The sequence below is a fragment of the Arachis stenosperma genome, chromosome 3 (assembly GCF_014773155.1).
Source record: "Arachis stenosperma cultivar V10309 chromosome 3, arast.V10309.gnm1.PFL2, whole genome shotgun sequence".
Taxonomy (NCBI): Eukaryota; Viridiplantae; Streptophyta; class Magnoliopsida; order Fabales; family Fabaceae; genus Arachis; species Arachis stenosperma.
Genome location: NC_080379.1, coordinates 143,251,197 through 143,272,014, shown reverse-complemented (window position 1 = coordinate 143,272,014; position 20,818 = coordinate 143,251,197).

Below are 20,818 nucleotides of genomic sequence, written 5' to 3'. Positions count from 1 at the left end.
CTAAGCGGCTAAATCAAGATGTCCCTAACCATGTGTATGTGTCATGAAGGTCCAAGTGAAAAGCTTGAGACTGAGTGGTTAAAGTCGTGATCCAAAGTAAAAAGAGTGTGCTTAAGAACTCTAGACACCTTTAACTGGGGACTCTAGCAAAGCTGAGTCACAATCTGAAAAGGTTCACCCAGTTATGTGTCTGTGGCATTTATGTATCCGGTGGTAATACTGGAAAATAAAGTGTTTAGGGTCACGGCCAAGACTCATAAAGTAGCTGTGTTCAAGAATCAGCATACTAAACTAGGAGAATCAATAAGACTATCTTAATTCTGAGTTTCTATAGATGCCAATCATTTTGAACTTCAAAGGATAAAGTGAGATGCCAAAACTGTTCAGAAGCAAAAAGCTATTAGTCCCGCTCATCTAATTAGAACTAAGCATTCATTGATATTTTGGAATTTATAGTATATTCTCTTCTTTTTATCCTATTTTTTTTGGTTGCTTCGGGACAAGCAATAATTTAAGTTTGGTGTTGTGATGAGCAGATAATTTATACACTTTTTGGCATTATTTTTACATAGTTTTTTGTATGTTTTAGTTACTTCTTATTATATTTTTATTAGTTTTTATGAAAAAATTACATTTCTAGACTTTACTATGAGTTTGTGTATTTTTCTGTAATTTCAGGTATTTTCTGGCTGAAATTGAGAGACCTGAGCAAAAGTCTGATTCAGAGGCTGAGAAAGGACTGCAGATGCTGTTGGATTCTGACCCTCCTGCACTCGAAGTATATTTTCTAGAGCTACAGAAGCCCATATGGCACGCTCTAAATTGCGATGGAAAGTAGACATCTTGGGCTTTCCAGCAATGTATAATAGTTCATATTTTTCCTGAGATTTAATGGCCCAAACTGGCATTAAAACGTCCACCAAAGACCCTTTTCTGGTGTAAAACGCCAGAACTAGCACCAGAACTGGAGTTAAATGCCCAAACTGGCATCCAAGCTGGTGTTTAACTCCAAGAATGGCCTATTCACGTGAAAACTTCAAAGCTCAGCCCAAACACACACCAAGTGGGCCCCGAAAGTGGATTTCTGCACTATCTGCACTTAGTTACTTATTTTCTGTAAATCCTAGTAACTAGTTTAGTATAAATAGCACTTTTTACTATTGTATTAGGGGGCTTATTCCATTTTTCACATTTGAGAGGCTAGCCATTCGGCCATGCCTAGACCTTTTTCTCTTATGTATTTTCCAACGGTGGAGTTTCCACACCTCATAGATTAAAGTGCGGAGCTCTGCTGTTCTTCAAGAATTAATGCAAGTACTATTGTTTCTCTTTCAATTCACGCCTACTTCTTCTCCAAGATATACTCTCTTTCTTAATTCAGTTAAGTCAGAATGAAGGGGTGACCCGTGACAATCACCCACTATCTTCGTTACTCGCTTAGCCAAGATTTGCGTGCCTGACAACCACAAGCGGTCTACATGATGTTCAATGTAGTCATTGGATGACAGCCGGAGTATAATCTCTTGGGTCTCTGATCCACGAATTTGACTCGCCTCTCCTGACAATAGAGCATTCGAATCCGTGAGATTAGAACCTTGGTGGAATAGGCTAGAACCAATTGGCAGCATTCTTAAGATCCGGAAAGTCTAAACCTTCTCTGTGGTATTCTGAGTAGGGTCTAGGATGGGATGACTGTGACGAGCTTCAAACTCGCGAATGTTGGGCACAGTGACAGTGTGCAAAAGGATAGAGAGATCCTATTCCGACACAAGTGAGAATCGACAGATGATTAGCCATGCGAAAATCGTACCTAGACCATTTTCACTGAGAGGATGGATGGTAGCCATTGACAACGGTGATCTACTAACATACAGTTTGCCATGGAAGAGAGCACGCATGATTGGATGAAAATAAAAGAAAAGCAGAGGTTCAGAAGAAACAAAGCATCTCCAAACGCTTATCTGAAATTCCCACCAATGAATTACATAAGTATCTTTATTTTATTTTATGTTTTATTTATCTTTTAATTATCAAAACCTCATAACCATTTGAATCCGCCTGACTAAGATTTACAGGATGATCATAGCTTGCTTCAAGCCGACAATCTCTGTGGGATCGACCCTTACTCACATAAGGTTTTATTACTTGGACGACCCGTTGCACTTGCTGGTTAGTTGTGTGGAGTTGCAAAAGTGTGATTGCAATTTTGTGCACTAGAGTCCCACGATATGCATGCACAAAATATCACTGAAAAAGATTCAAAACCTGTGGTCTAAGTATAGATAAGGCTTAATCCCACAACAAATGAAGTTGTTCACAATGAGGTAGTAATATTGTGGGAGGCATCCCAATCAGTGAGTAGTTTATTCTCTCCTCCATTAAAGTCCTTTCTTTTAACCAATTGAAAAAAGAGAAAAATATTTTAATGAATGAGTTAGATCTTAGTTAATTTTTGCTTTCTATTCATAGTTTTTCTTTATTGATTTTAATTTTTAAAACTAATTTTTAAAAACTTTTGCTACCATCATTGTTTTCTTCTTATCCATGCATCACGTAACACAACGTATACTTAATATTCTATGTTCCTCCATACTCTTCACCACTTTATCATATGGCCAAACATTAGTTTGGTGTTCACCAATATGTACATGGCCAAACTTTAAGTTTAGTGTTGCAATTAAGATTAAGGAAGAGAATGAAGAGGGCAACAAGGACAGAAAGTGATTGAGATAATTTGGTGTAAGGTGGTTAGTATTTTTCTTTTTCCCTTCCATTTCCATTGACTTTTCTTTCTCTTACTCAAGCATCTTGCATGTTTCCTTTATTTGCATTATCTAAACTTGTACTAAACTTGTCTTCTGAAACTTATAATCATCATGAGAGAGAGTTGTTTTGATGGAGAAAAAATTGAATCTAATTAATAAAGTTCTCTTATAAAAAGTGGTGGTCCATAACCATGTGATTATATTCCATAGATTATGGTAAAATATTAATAATCTTGGAGGAAAGAGAAAAATGATTCTTCGTGAGCAGAGACATAGAAAAGTATTATGAGATCTCTAAACAAAAAAAATTCTTGAGTTGAATTGGAAAAAAAAAGAAAAAAAGAGAGAAAAGAAATAGCCAAAAGAAAAGAAAGAAAAATGAAAAGATCAACAGAAAAGCAAAAATTACAAAGCTTTGAACATCAATGGCTAAGACCCAGTTATGTGCCTGTGGTGTCGATTGTCCAAGGAAAGACTTGGGTGATTAGATTCAAGGGTGTTTCATCACCCGATAACTTGGGCCAACAGGCTCGGGATTATCAATCGAAAGCCCACAATCAAGAGCCACCTTGAAACAAGACATTTAGAAGTCTAAAGAGGCTCTTGGCATCGATGTCTAAGAAATAAAAGCTTTGGCTATATGCTTCTGGTGCGACCGTGTCAAGGAGAAGTTTAGGTAATTAAATCCATATGGTACTTCATCACCCGGTCACTTAGGCCAACTGACCCGAGATTATCGATTGAAAGCCCATTATCAAGAGTTGCCTTGAGACGGAACATATAGAGTTGTCAACTAAAAAGGTTCTTTCTATTATAAATAAAGGATTCAAGGATCAATCAAAGCTTAAAGAAAAGATCTCATAATATCATTCGAGCCTCAGTTCTAAAGGATTCTTCACTCTTAAGACTTCAAGATTCATTAAGAAAGAAGAGAATCCATTTACAATCACATGATTTGTTAAACCCCACTCTTAAGAGGGATATCAGCTTCAAGAAGATTCAATTCTCCATCATTTATTCAATTCCTTTCTTTTCTTTTCTTTTTGTTTAGGGACAAGAAAAGTTTTAAATTGTGTTGTGATGCATTCACATCATTAATTATTTTTCTTGCTTTAATTCATTGTTTTCTTAGGTTTAATTACACTTTTTTTCTTCTAATCTTACTACTTTTAAGTATCTTGTACTACTGAGGTTTTCTAAGTGTTTTCAAGGAATTATGATTAAAAGAGAAGTAAATCAATTAGCAAAGAGAGGTTAATCAAGGAGCAAGGCTTAGCATGAAAAATGGAGAGCCAAAGATGTAAGAGTCAAGCCATACAAGCCATGCACCTAAGCAGAGGAAGGGCGTGCCATGCCCTATGGAACTAAGCAAAGGTGTGCCACGAGAAGAGACAAGCATGTGATGCCTTGACCAAAATTCAAGCCCTGGAAGCAAATCAAGAAGGAGGGTGTTCTACGCCCCAGCAACAAAAAGAAGGGCATGCCACACCCAAGTAAGAAATCAACCGTGGGAGAAAATTCATAAATGTTGTCCATCCTGACCTCTTCACACTCCAACGACTATAATTTGAGTTAGAGAAGTTCAAATTAGGCGTTTTCAGTGACGTTGAAAAGCTAACATCTAGACCTTCACAACGATATGTATATGTTTATAGTGGACGTTCAGTTTGAGCCGCAAACAGCCCTCGTCTTTGCATTTCAGAAATCAGCGTCAGGAGAAAAAATTTGCATGGCGTGCCACGACCAAGACAGCAAGTATCATGCTCAAAACATCCAAGACATGGCGTGACATTCCCAGACAAGTAAAGGACACACCCAAACACCCTCCTACATGCTTAGCTTCAATTCTACATGCTCAAAAGCCTAAATTTTTCACCAAGGCAAGCTTTTGGGAGCCATTCAAATAAAGGGCGTGCCACACCAAGAAGTGGGTGTACCACGCCCTAGCCAACCAATAAAGGGCATGCCATGCCCTAGTAAAAAACTAGCCCCTAGAAATGATCCAAACTTGGGCGTGCCACAGGGGATGTAAAATTCTAAAAAAGTGATAAATAATTAGTTAATAAACTAAATATGAGTATATAGGGTAAAGAAATTAATAAATTATAAATTGAAATTTTTTCAAAAGAAAATTAAGTTAGAAAATAAGATTGAGCGCAAAAATATAGATAATTGCGAAAAAAAACATATATTGTCAATAACAATGGCTGTACCGCCTTAAATTTGTCCGGTACTGTGAGTGAAGAAATTAATTATAAGTGAATATGGTTATGAATTTAAAATTTTTAATTTAGGAAGATAAAAATATTTAAAATACTAATTAAATTCGAATCTTAAAGGTTTTGGCCTAAAATTGGGCCAAACGAACTAAAACGTGAACCAGACCCAAGTTAAGCCCAAGGCCCAAAATGTATAAGCCCTAGTTATGGGCATTTTAGCTCATTAATCTAAGAGAGAGAGAAAGAGAGAGAGAGAGAGAGAGAGAGAGAGAGAGAGAGAGAGGCACTGAGATCGGAAGAAGAGAGAAGAGAAGGGGTTTTACTATTCACCTTCATCTTTGATCGTCCATAACTTTTGATCCAGAGCTTCGATTGATAAGCTGTTTATGGCCACACGTCACTCTCCTCATCCTCTTCGATTCTATCTAGGTATTGTAATGATTACCTCAAATTCCTCTACCCAATTTTATTTTTCTCTTTTAATTCATGTTTTGATTTGGATTTTGAAGAAATCTTGTGATTTTGGTTATTTAGGAGTGCTCTAGTATGAGTTGTTAGTGAGTTTCATCCAAATTTTGTGTGGGTTAAGGTAAGAAATCTTAACTCCCTTCATTATCCCTAATTTTATATATGAATCCTAGTATGAATTTTGAGATATATTGTTGCGACTAGATTATATGGAATAGAGATTGATAGGGTTGAATTTGGTGTGAAGCAGAACTTGATTGAAAAATTTGAGTGCTGAACTTTTAGTGGCGGACCTTGGAGATTGAGTGAGGAAGGGCTTCAAGGGTTTGAACTGCTGACATTCAGGTACGAGTTTGAGTTTCAAGTAAGCATTATGTAAAAATGTGAATGCCTAGGTTAGTTGCCCCTAGGATAAAATTGAATTATATTGATTGTATTTGTAATTAGTTGGTTGTGATTGAGAATTGAGGATTTGATTGTTATTGAGTTTGGGTATGAATTATGATGAGAATATGATATGTTGAATGAGATATAGTGAGTATGATGTATGTTGACAATGAATTTGTGGTTTAGCATTAAATTTTGTGAATTTTGGATATGAATGTGGTGTTGTGCAAAAGTGGGCCTAAGGCCGTAAAGGGGGTGATGCGTGCCTTATGAGGTAAGCTATGGTAAGTTGCATAATTGCTAATATTCAATTTGATTGTGATAAATGAATGTTAGTTTGGTTGGATTGAACCTTGTCTAAATTGAGTGTTGAATAGATAGAGAGTGATTAAATTATTAATAGAAGTTAGAATTGATGTGTGGACTTGTTGATAAGTTGTTGAATGGTGAGAAAATAGTGAATGGGTATTGAGTATACTTAGAAAAGGGTTTTGGTATGATTTTGGATTGAGAATTGGTAAAAATATATGTTTTTAATATTTGGTAAAAATAGAGTTTTTGGCCAACTTCAGCGGGCTGTAACTCTGTCCTCGAAGTTAGAAATTTGATAAAATAGATTTTAATACAAATTTATCTAATGATATTTCCAATGGTTCAAGAATGGTTTAAAGATGAGTTTTGAGTAGAAAGTTATAAAGGTTTAAAGTTTGTGTTAAAAACTGAATTTCTACAGCATAACAGTTTTCTGTTTTGCCAAAAATGAAATTTTAAATCTTCAACCATTCTTCTAGCCTTCTAAATCCCTGTAAGCTCTGTTAGGAATCTAGAGCCAGTAAATTGAGGGTAGGGGAGTTAAGGAAGGAGCCTAGTGAGTTGATAGTGAGAGATGATGGTGAACAAATATGATTATGACTATGAATGAGGTAAAATATGTTGTTTATGATAATTGATGATGAAGCGAGTTTGGTATTTAGTAAGGGAAGTATTGGATTTTGAATTACGGATTGATAAGGCATGGTTGAATGAAGGGGAGCTGGAATTGAGAATGGTTATGAGGACGGTGGTCGTATCTCACTCACGTGTTAATGAGAGATGTAATATTACGGAATGGTGATTAACTATGAGTAAGGTATTGACGAGGGTGAGTATGATATCCTGAGAATGAATGGAATGTGTACAATAGTGACTGTGAATATAATGAGGGTTTCTGGCCTGGCAAGGTGGAGGTCAGATCCCGCTTTCTCAGTGCGTATCCCAGTATGTGAGGATGGTAGTTTATCCTGCCCACGGTGAGGACGGAGGTTTGATCCTACTCACGAGTTAATGAGAATGAGTAATTGATAAGTGACTGGGATTTATGAGCTTTGTAATGTATGAAACAAGCAAGAGAGATTAATGTTAATTGAGTTGAGTTGTCCTAGCAAGGACGGTAGTTTAATCCCACTTATCATGGTTATTGAATAATGATTTTTGTCCCAACAAAGACGGTGGTTTGATTCCGCTTGTCATGGTTATTGTGCGTATGCGGGGATGGTGATTTTATCCTACCCGCAGTGAGGGTGGAGGTTTTATCCCACTCACATACTATTGAATTATTTAGCAAGAACGGAGGTGTGATCTCGCTTGCATATTATTTTGTGTTTGGCAAGGACGGTGGTTTAATCTCGCTTGCAGATTGAGTTGTGAATGTAACCCGAGCAAGGATGGTGGTGTCATCCCGCTTGTTTGAGGTGCCCAGTAAGGATGGTGGTTTAAAGGACGGTAGTTTAATCCTGCTTGCGTGTTCTGAACAAGAATGTTGGTTTAATCCCACTTGTTTATGGAACCTACAGATGAGGACGGTGGTTAAATCCCACTTATCCAAGTCGGGTCTGGGAACATAATCGACACGTAAGCTCATGGCAAGTAGGACAGGCATGCATCATTTGCATCTATATGACATTGTTTAGGTGTGCTTATTGTATATATAGTTTGCCTATGTGATTATTATTGTTTAATTGCTATCTGTCATAATTGCTGTAATTAAATTTGGTTGTGTTTAAATTTTGTTACTTGTGTTTGCTATTACTAATTAACAGTGAGACCACGTATATGGATGCTGAGATAAAATAGGAGAATTTGATAATGAAAATAAACAGGATGAGTGAAAGGTGATAGAACTAATAAGATACAGGTTGAAAGAGACTTGAGGTTTGATGAAAAGAGAAAGGGCGAGTGAAAACCTGAGATGTATGAATATAGTTAGATATACCTAACATACCTTGTTGTTTTTCTGGTTTAGTATACTTCTAGGCTTGGATTTCTGTCTGTTGCAGTTTTAGGAATGCCTAGAGGATTTATGTAGTCTTTACATCATCTCTGCTTTGGAACTATTACCCTACTGAGAACCCTAGAAGGGATGATGTTATCATCCGTTTCGAAAATTTTTACTATATAGATACTGGACGTGATGCACCTCGTTGAGCGTGCCAGTTTCTCTTTGCAAAGTGAAGACTGTCTTTTGGAATTTTTACTTTTGCTTTGACATATATATATATATATATATATATATATATATATATTCTCCACTAGTGTATGTTATGACTTGTACATCCCTCTTAGAGGTTGATTATGGAGAAATACGACTTATATTTATGCTTTTGTCATACTTTTCAATTGTATTATATTAACTAGTCGGCCTTATCTTTGCAGATCAAGACTAGTGTTGCTATATATAACCTTTTGAATCATATATATATATATATATATATATATATATATATATATATATATATATATATATATATTCTGTCGTTCTGCTTATGTATATCGTTACCTTTCGAATGTAATGTGATTTTGCTTATGTCTCTGCTTCACGGGCTGCTAGTATATCATATTACTTCCATTATATATGTATATATTTTGTTTTTAGATGTCGTAATACTTCACCACGATTGATTTATGATCTAGGCGTAAAGTTTTATGTGGTAGGATATTACAAAGGAAGCAAAGCGTGCCATGCTTAGGCTAAGCCAAGAGATGGTGTGCCACGTCAAGGAAAGGACGTGCCACGCCCTAACAATTTCAAGCCCTGGTGGTGTTTTCCAAACCAGGCATGCGACGAGGAGTGTGGGCATGCCACAGTATCCCAAAAGTTGCCTTTCCGACGTTGATTCATCACAAGCCCAATCTTGAAGATTTGATTTTGATTTTAAGATTAAAGAAGATTCTGTAGCTAATTAGCTTTGAATTCCTTTTGATTCTGTTTTGAAATTTAAGATTTGGATTAGTTAGAGATTATCTTAATTATTTTGATTAAGATTAAGATTAGAATTTGAATTTGGATTAGAGAAAAACCTAGGTATAATAAGTGAATTACATTCATAGAGAGAACGCACGGCGAGTTCACCGCAGACTTTTCATCTTTGTGTTTTTACATTCTCCATAAGTCACTAATCCTTTGTCAAAGGGTTAGGAACTCTGTTTCTGTTTTCTATGAATTATTAATCTAAGTTTTCTTCTGTTTTAAAGCTTGCATTGATCTGTTTAAGATTGAGTATTTCGTTATTCATCCTTAAAGGATTGTAGTGTTGACAAGTGTGCTAATCCCGTTTTGAATTTGTTTACTAACTCGACAAAGCTTATATCCGAATTGTGCTTGAAAACTCTTTCACATGGCTTTCTAAATTGACTAGACATAGCGTTTTTAAAGCGTGTGACACAGCACATGATTTTTTATTACCCTAGTTTTGAATACATGATATATAATTCGGATTAGAACGAATTTTGAAAATTGTGTTTCAGCATAGGATTCAATTAGACATGACTAACTTGGATACATGACATATAATGCGACCTGAGGACTACTCTTGAATCTTATGTGGAATTGAATCGGTTTTCGCACTTAACCTCTTCGGTTAATCGATTGACCAAGACATTGGCTGTTGATTAATTAAAGAGAAACCGAGGAGTCAAGACATTGAAAATCGGTTAATTAAGATTTGTCGTGAACAATCCTTGCTTGCTTTGAACAGAGAAAATAAAATTTAATTCTTCTAAAAACTTAAGCATCCCCAAAATCCTTGACTTCCCTGTCATATATATTTTTCTCCAACAATCACACGTATTGCCTCAAGCAAATCAAAACTCTAGCTTTCAAGTTTCTTCAAGCTTTTACTTTTTCAGCAAGTCTTCAAGATTTTAGCACTCAATAATTCCAGGTTTTATTGATTTAATTAGTAGTTTAATTTGGTATTTGCGTGTTCAATCCGTTAATCCTCGTGAAAACAATATCCATTCACCGTGGAATTACTTAAACGATCCGGTGCACTTGCCAGTATCTGTGAGCTTCACTTTTCGCTCACCAAAATATAAGAGTAAAATTAATTAATTAATTAATATATGCAATTATATTAGACTTTTTAATTTTAATAAGTACAAATCAATTTTAAAAATCTCCACTTTCTTTTAAGGGGTTGCAAGTATAAGTGCATATTATTTTTAATTTACCAAACACAAAATGTAAAGCTTGTACTTTTGAAGAGCACAAATACCTCATCAAAAACTTTACTTAAACTAAGTCTTATTTTCATTTTAAATATTTTATTTATCTTATTTTAATCTTCTGATTAAAATTATTTTTTTTTAAATATTTTTTTGTTATGATTTTCTTTTAAACAATGAGAAAAATCATAATCATAGTGATGATTATAATAATTTGAGAGTAAAATTAATAAAAAAATAATATAATAATAAAATAATATTTTAAAAATTAATTTTAACTAAAAATAAAATTTAAATGAAATAAAAAAAATTTTAAATATTAAAAACAAAATATTATAAACTAAAATAATATTTTATTCTTTATTCGTTTATTGTACTCATAGGTCATAGGTATTGTTAATAAACTATTAAAATAATATTTAAAATTTTATATTATTGACAAAAATAATTCTAAAAGATATTAATAATAAAAATTACTAAAAAATTTTAAAATATAACAAAAAAATATATATTAAATATGACAAAAAAATTATTAAAAAATTTAAAAATATGACAAATAAATTACTAAAAATTTTAAAAATAAGACAAAAAAATAAAAATTATAAAAAAACTTTAGAGAATATATTTTGATTTTTTTTACAATTAACATTAAAAAAATAAAATATTTTCATTCTCAAAATTTAGTAATTTTATATCAACTATTTCTGTTTTATTATGAATGATCAAATTGTTGTTTAAATAAAAAATCTAATGATCAAATTATGCTTTAATATTTTTTGCACATTCTAAATACTTATTCAAATGTTGCTAAAAAAAATGAGAACCAAATCAAACCGGTTAGTTTAACCAAATTAATTAAAAAACGGTCATTGGATTAGTTCATTGTAGTTAAAAAATCATTTGGCAACGAATTAATTAAAGAATCAAAAAAATTAATCAAAGAATAGATCAATTGGTAACTGGTACATTTTTTTAATGATTAATTGATTTAAAATAATAAAACATAAAAAAATTCAAGAAAAATATTTTATATATGATATATTATTTTATTATATCCAATTGATATTAAATTATATTTTTAAATTTTAAAATCTCTATTTTTACTAGTTCAATAACCAGTTTGATTTTTAGAATATTTGTTTCAATCCTATTCTAAAAATTTTTAATCTGTATCAAATATATCTTGATAATTAATTTTTTAAAAAATTTAAGGCTAATTTAATAATAACTTCACATGGATAAACACAAAATTCTTTAACTGATTACTATTTGTCGAACATTATAGTTAGATTGGTTATAAATTTTTTTATAAATTAACTATTAAAAATATAATTAATATAAATAAAAAAATTTTAGAATAAAAATATAAATTTTTTTATTTAAAAATTTATTTTTAATCAACACATGTTTCATAGGCTCAAGAATTTGATTATGGATTCAGGGCTGGTGTTTTAGTTGAAAATGAGTGTACTAAGTGTATTTACAGCATGATAGACGTGCCAGATTCAAGGTCTAATACGCAGGGAGTATGTTGCATGCAGTACGTGGGGGCATGGAAGACACGTGGCAAAGCCTGCTTGGTTTGGCCTGCAGCACGTGGGGAGCATATTGAGTCAGCACAAGGGCGTGTTGACACGTGGCGATGTCTGGTTGGTTGGACCTGAAGCACGTAGGGGTGTGCTGAGTGAGCACGCTTGGGGCGTGTTGACACGTAGCTCACTTTGATTGGCAGTTGAAGCAACACGTGGTGGGCGTGCTGAGTGCTCCCCTCTATATAAGGCAAAGCTTGGTACCATTTTCATTGTGAAGAACAGTATTCTTTGAGTGTTTTTTGAGTGTGTTGGTAGTGTAATGGAGGGTACCGCAAATTTGGTAATGTATCGCAATGGTGAGATTATACAGAATACTCATGAAGAAGTGAGGTTTGTGTGTCAGAATCCGTTTTTGTTTGTGGTTTCATGCACCATGACGTTAATGGAGTTTCAGAACGGTCTCTATCAAAGCATGAAAAATGGTGTGTTGAGAAGAGTGAGCAGTATTCTGTACCGAAATCCGGTTGTAGGTTTTAGTGGTCTAATACAGTTTCATATCATGCCGATCATTGACGAAGCGAGTATGCAGAATATGTTCCAAATTCATCGACAGACTCAGATGCAACATCAACAGATTGAGCTGTATGTTGAGTTTGAAAACATAGAGGCAGATGGGATTCAAAATAATTTAGATATAGAGGATGATAGAGCTGTTGTGTATGACGGAATGAATAGTGACAACGAGGAGAAATTCGAAGCCACTTATGAAGCTGGCGGCGAAGACGATGATGGTGATGTGGGAGTTGAGGCAGCAGCAGAGAATGTAATGGTTCATCCCTCAGTTAGTCAACCGATGAACGTTCTACCTTTTATGCTTAACTTGGATCTTGACGCCATGCATACACCGGAATTTTCAGAATATGCAAACATAGGTACATGATGAGTGAATAATACGTTTTTGTTAATTTATACTTTAGATTGATTAATAAATGATGATTTCTACTTTCTGTATGCATTGCTGATCTTGAGGACGGAGAGTTCAGGATTGGAATGGAATACTGTTCTAGAAAGTCGGTCGTCACAGCAATTAGAAGTTACACTATCTCTAGAGGAGTTGACCACAATGTGTATGAGTCTGAGCCATAGACGTTCTATGCAAAATGCAAGACATATGGGCGTGGGTGCGATTGGTTTATTCGAGCCAGCTTGATACGAAAAAAAAGTTGTTAGGAGATACACAGATACAATGGTAGGTAGAGGTGGCAGGCGGGGAAGCCCGCCCCGCCTTGCCTAATGAGGCGGTCCTAGAATCTTGCCCCACCCCGCCTAATGGAGCCCGCCTAAACTCTTTTTTTTAATAATATTTGTAAGAGCAATAAACAATCCCTTCTGTTTAAATCAATATAAAACCAAATGTTAAATATAAATAGTCTCCAAAATAAATAAACATAATCCAAAATACAAAAATATAATTATAAATAGTCCCAAAGGTAAAATAAATATAATCCAAAATCCAAAAAATATAATTATAAATAGTCTCCAAAACAAAATAAACATAATTTGAAATACTTAATTTTCATTTTCATCTTCATGTAAGTCAATAACATCATTGGAACTAACTCCTGAAGAATAGCCTTCTCCTTTTGCAATATCTTCCTCATCTAAATCTTTCTCTATAAAAAAGTAAATAAATATATTAGAAAAATAATACATAATAAGGAACAAAATCACTCAAATATGTATGTTATAAATATAATTATACCATAATCATCATATCCACGTATCCAATTTCGAGTGCAAATCACAGCTTCAACATTATCTGGCAATAAACGACTTTTATACTTATTCAAAATATGAGAACCCATGCTAAATGCAGATTTTGAAGCCACGGTAGTAATAGGAATGCTCAACAAATCTCGTGCCATTAGTGATAGTGTTGGAAAACGATGATGGTTGTCTTTTTACTATTGCAAAACATCTATGATTGCATCATTGCAAAATAATGTTGCCTCACTCAAATAAATATCAAGTTGGTTCTTTCTACTTTTCACTTCAGCTTCTTGATTACAGGACATCAAATCCTTTGCATTGTAAACAATATATGACTCAAAAAACATGAACAATAAAAAATACATATAACCAAGTAGAGTGAATATAAGATAAAAATACTTGCACCAATAATTTTAATAAGCTGAGTTCTAATTGCAGAAGATGTCGCTTGAGAAACATTGCTTGTAATTTGGGAAGCACTCTCTACAGTTGTAGAGGAATTATGGTCATAAACCTCAAAGAGCTTGTATAACTTACTCTTCACATGCTCCACTTTGTCTTTAGCACTAATAGGATCAATCTCATTATAGCAATGAACCAAAGTGTTGAGTTTAAATCTAGGATCAAGAACTGCTCCAAATGCAAGAACAACAATGTATTCCTTCCAATATTTCTTGAACTTAATCATCATTTGTTCTCCCATGTTCCTTATAACCATTTCATCATTCTTTAAACTATTCATCAAAATAAGCTGAATTTTCCAAACTTGTAAAAAATACAAGTTGGATGTTGAGTAAGAAGTTCCAGACATCAACTTGGTAGTTTCGTAAAATGATAACAAAAAATTACATATCTTTTCAGTTCTTTTTCACTCATCTGATGAAGGACAATATTCCCTAAATCTAATTTATTTTACTTTATACATTTCAAAAGCTTTTTTTATATGGAATAACATTTGCAAGCATTGCATAAAGTGAATTCCACCAAGTAGGAACATCTAAACATAATGCAATTGTATACTCAAGTCCCTCAATATCTTGAAAACATTCTTTAAACTTAACCATTCGACTTTCAGATTTTCTCAGATACTTAATACAATCTCTAATCTTATGCACTGCATCATCACATATTTTCATTCCATCTTGGATAATAAGATTTAAAATATGAGCAGAGCAACGAATATGAAAGAATTCACCACCACACAACAATGAACCATACACATCCAAAGTACTTTTCAAGTGATCAACACAAGTATCATTAGAAGAAGCATTATCCAAAGTAATGAAAAAAATCTTTTTATCAATTTTTCACTCATTCAAAAGCATAAAGATTTTAGAAGACAACTCAAATCTCGTGTGAGGAGGAGGCATATGACAAAAATTTAGAATTTTACTCTGTAATTTCCAGTTCTCATCAACAAAATATGCAGTCAAACATATATACCCCTTATTGGTATTGGACGTCCAAAGATTAGATGTTAAGCAAATTCTATTTGGAATGGAAACTAAATTTTTTTTAAGTTTTGAAGCTTCTCTCTTGTGAACTTTCACTATGTCAGACTTAATCGTATTTCTAGTAGGAAGTTTCAAAATTGGACTTATATATTTCACCCAATTTCTAAATCTCCTATTATAAACCATATTGAATGGCATATTCCCAGCAACAACATAAGAAGCAAATATATCTCTAGCCACTCCGGAATCAATCTTAAGTGAACCCATTTTAAGTTGCAATTCTGCTATAGTTTGACCAATATCTTCATGCTTAATTTGAGTACAACTATCAAGATGTTGTTTTAAAGTAAAAGTGCCATATTGCTTACCTCCAGCTTTAAACACCTTCTTGCATCGTTTACACTCAGAACGTTCTACTCCATCCTTATCTGGACTGAGTTTTCTAAAAAAATTCCAAACATCAGATGTTGCTGGTCTGGCCCTTTTCGAATTAGGTTCATCAACCTTGACCGGAGCAGCCTCAGAATCAGCTCCAGTAGTAACAAGGTTACTCCCAATTTCAGAATTCATATTTTCTGAAATAAAAGCAAATGTTAATTGTTAAACTACGTATCAACCATTTTAATTTAGTTAACACTCAAAACCATTTAGTTAACACAGCAAATCTGCATCAGATTTAATTAACACTCAAAACCATTTTAAAACAAGCATCAATAATTTTGATTTAATCAAAACTCAACCATTAAAAAACAAAACAAAAAAAGCAAACAATATATAAATCTCCATCAGATTTAAGCAAAACTCAGAACCATTTTAAAACAAGTATCAACAATACTGATTTAATCAAAACTCAACCATTATCAAACAACATAAAACACAGCAAACAAACCTAAAGCTCTGATCTAAAACCTAAGCTAGAAAACTAACATACTAGACAAACAGTGACGAGCCGATGGACAGCGAGAGGACAGACGAGCCGACAGAAGAGGCGAGGATCAGTGGCAATGAGGACAGACGAGCACACCCAGAGAGTGAGAGGACAGACGAGCATACCCAAAGAGCCCAAGACCGAGACTAGCGATGACGACGGCTAGATAGAGTAGCAGCGGTGACTAGAACCCAGGAGGACCGAAGAGCGACGGTGACGAAACGTAGAGCCCCGCGACTGCTGGGTGCAACTTTGCTGTCTGTGTGAGACTGCGAGCGTGAGCACGGAAGTGCGAGCATGAGGAGTGAGGACGCACTGCGACGGCGCCAGATGCTGTACGGTGGGGAGTGGTCAGCGGCGGGAAACTGGAGATGTTGAAGCTCTGTGTTGTGACTTGTGAGTTGTGAATAGGAGGGAGTGAGAGTGATAATCACAGTATCCGAGTGGTAGGGAGTGAGGACTGAACTGAGAAGGCTGCAATTAGGATTTGGGGAGGGTAGGGTTTCATTGGGGGCGAGTCAAATTGTATGGAAGTTAGGCTCTGGCCTTTTGGCTAAAAATATGCTCAGCCTTTTATAAAAAAGAAAAATTTGCTCATCTCGCCGGGAAAAGCCCGCCAAAGCCCATGGTTTAAGCGGTGCGGGTTAAGCAGATTTTTGTTATTCAGTGGTCCCACTTTTCCAGCCTGGACCGCCTTTTTTGGCGGGTTATGTGGGTCGGCCTGGCAGGTTTAGGCCTGTTTTCCACCCCTAATGGTAGGCACACGTGCACAATGGGAACGATTTCACAATATCATTCCAAGTTAGACTCGGATATAGTTGCTGAGGCTATAAGGCCATTGGTCGAGACTGACCCGTCCATCAAGGTGAAATCTATAATAGCGAAAGTCCAGTCAAGGTTCAACTATACCATCAATTAGCGAAAGGCTTGGTTGGCAAAGCAGAAGTCTATAGCCAAAGTTTTCGGTGGTTAGGAGGATTCTTACCAAGCTTTACCATGGTGGCTCTCAGTCATGGTTCAAAAGATGGCTGATTGAATTTTCCAAATAGAAACATGACCACTGTACAATGGGAGTCAGGAGGTGCACAGTGTCAAAATACTTCATCGTGTATTTTGGAGTTTCAATCCATGCATTAGGGGGTTCAGGCATTGCAAGCCTCTAGTTTAGGTTGATGGCACACACCTATACGGAAAATACAAAGGTACACTTCTAGTTGCTATTGCACAAGATGGGAACCAGAACATTGTGCCTATCGCTTTTACCTTGGAGAAAGGGGAGACAGCTAATGCATATCACTTCTTTTTTAGGAATCTGCGAATGCATGTTGTTAGAAGAGACGGTGTGGGTATGATTTCGAACCGATATGAGTCAATCCGGGCAGTAGTAAATCGTTCCGGAGGTGACTAGCAACCTCCAAGAGCATGGTGGATGTTTTGTATAAGACACATCAGCAGCAACTTCTTAAGGGCATTCAAAGTCCAGCACTTGCAAAAACTTGTTGTCAATATAGGGTATTCAAGGACGGTGGAGGAGTACAACATCAACTATAAGAGGTTGGAAGAGTTAGGTAAGGCATATGCCAGGTGGTGCAATACCATTGGACTCAGATATTGGGTATTAGCATTCGACGAGGGACATCGATGGGGCAATATGACAACGAACCTTGTCAAGTGCATTAATTCAGTGTTGAAGGGTGCCCGAAATCTACCTGAGTTGGCGCTCGTCCGAGCAACATATTATCGGTTAAATAAACTTTTTACGCGGAAGAGTGTGGAGACTCACGAACCTAAGCGTGCTAGATTTACGTACTCTGTATTTGCACAACAGCGGATAGAAGCAAATATGCAACATGCTGGGAATATAGTTGTGCACTGGTTTGATAGACGAAATGAGATATTTGAGGTGCGCAAAATGACTAACGGAAAGGTGTTAGTTGTTGATCTTGCGCGATGGACGTGTGACTGTGGCCACCTTCAGGTGGAACGACTACCATGTCGCCATGTTATTGCTTGTTGTGCTAACCAACGTCTCGATTGACTGTTGTATATACATGATATATGCATACCCAAATTGACGCATCACTCGATCCGCAGGGTGCCATTCGACACACTCGAATGACAACAACAGAGCAACAATGTCACACACCTCAAGATGTCTATGTAACTCGTCGGGTATGATCAATCCATCGTACGGCCGCCACTCAAACTGCCACATATTATTGGAATATTAGAACCCTAATATTACTGTTTGGAAATAGGAATCACAGAAACCTAAATATTTACCTCCTCCATGTAGTCTATATCCTGCCTAAATCTCGCTGCGGTCTTCGATAAACACGTTGTGGTCCGTGCTGAATGACTCCACCTGAAACATGATTCATTGAAAAAATTTAAAAAAAGTCAACGTAAATCAAATATGCATCATGAATATAATGCAAGACTAAAATATGAATTATTATCTCTTGACAACTAGTATCCCAGTCTGTGGGAGTGTTTGTCTCGGTACGGACGCAATACACGACAGTCACTCCCATGCCCAAACAAACAACAGATTAAGAGAGCCATCCATCTCCTTAGTATCATATTGTGATGCACGAAATAGTGCTCTGTAATGATGTGCGAGACATGTTGACCCCCAACTATAAGTATGGTTCCGCTCGAAATCGCGAAGCAACGGTTGATACTTCGCGTGGGCATATGCAGTCGACTTATCCGTGAATAGGGTCGAACCCGACAAAAAAAAAATCTAGCATCTGACGTATCTCTTAATAGACTCCTCAGTGTCCAACTGCTCTGCGTCTCTAATACGCGGAATCCAACCCAACTTTATATAAGATTTCGAAGAACTACTAACTTTTGGTTCGCAATCGAATATCGCGATGCTCGGACTCTATAGGAAGTCGCTACTACTATCTGTCCAGCCGCTCACAGGCTCTCTATCAATGGGTAGGACAAATATATGAGCGACATCTTCCAGTGTCACATCAACCTCACCCACCGGCAATACAAAGGTGTGAGTTTCTGGTCTCCACCTTTTCACCAAAACAGCTAATAAGGGGGTAAAATCCTCTTATCACCCCAATCCTAAAAATGTGGTAGAATCCTATAAAGCGTAAGTAGTTTTCGACTATCATATTTCACGTCTGCGACGGATGCAGTTTACGAACCATCAAATTCCTATTAGACTAGGTCAACAAAAATATATATATATTAGTTTAACTAAATATAATTATTACAAATAAATATTTATTTATAATACAAATTGACATCAATATAAATATTGTTATAAATATTCACATGTTTATTATAATATTTATTTATTAAAATATTTAAATTATTTATTAAACATAAAGAAAAATATTTTCATTCGAAGAAAAATAATAAAAAAATTATATATTAACATTTATTTCTTTAAATATTATAAATAAATATTTATATTTACACTTATTTTCCAAATTAATAAATATGAATTTTTTTTCAAAATTAAATAAAATATTTAAATAATATTTTTTATCAAAATATTTATTTTTCCAATATTTAATAACAAGATATTTTATAAATATTTACATATTTATTATAATATTTATTTATTAAAATTTTAAAAATAAATATGCACATATTTATTTTTAAAAAATCAAAATATTTATTTATTTATTAGTATTTTCATAACAAAAATTATAAAATATATATTCCATTATAGTATTTTTATAACAGAAAATTAATCTCATTATAACAAAAAAAATTATATATTCATGTTTATATAAAATAAAATAAAATAAAATTATATTAGACAAATAAAATTTTTATTTTAAAAATTTTATAAAATACAAAAAACAATAATCTTACTATATTTTTATATGATACTAACAATAATAAAATTTAAAAATTTTAAATACATAAAAAATTAAAATTTATCAACTTACATAAATTAGATGATCCAGATATTGATAATATATTTTTCGAGTGTCGTATAATTACGTACTATTTTTTAATCACTACAAATTAATAATTTTATTTAATAATTTTTTTTTTGCTAACAACACTACTCACACTCTTACTACTACTAACACCTACTAACAACACTCTTTCTCTCTTTCGGTGATATGTCCCTCTTTTTTACACTTTTTTTCTCTCTCGGTGTGCTGTCGTGCCTCTCTTTTATGCATGAATGAAATGGGTATGAAGCTTCAATTTATACAACTTTAATGGCTGGTTGTTGGTTACCGAAGACGGAAACTGTCCCTCACATGTAGATAGACTCACAACACGCCTCGTGTACTGCTGCTGCATCATCGGAACCCAGCAAAAACTTGCAACGCTTCACGGATTTCAGAGCAAGACGCCTCCCGCGTGTTGGCAGGGCACTGTCACTTGTCCTTACCCGCCACGTCACTACGCTTTCTACGTGTTGGTGGGAGACTGACACGCTATTAACGAATTCAAACACCATACTTTTAGCGTGTTGAATCTAACACCCACAACTAGACAAAACACTTTTTTTTAATATTTAGTTAATACACTAATATTAGTTTTATATGAAAAATCATTTGTGTGTTTGATGATTATTTTTTTTACGTGCACGAAATATTTTTTTATACTATACATTATACTTTATGCATATAAAATGGTGAAAACTCAGGTGAAGTCAATTTCATGTGAAGTTGATTTTACATGAAGTTAATATCTAAAAATCGTTAGATAAAAATTTAGTCAAATCAGTTAAATCATCTAACGACTCTTATATATCAATTTTACGTAAAGTCGACTGAGTTTCATAAAATATTCAATCCGATTCATTCCTCGGGTTGCGTAA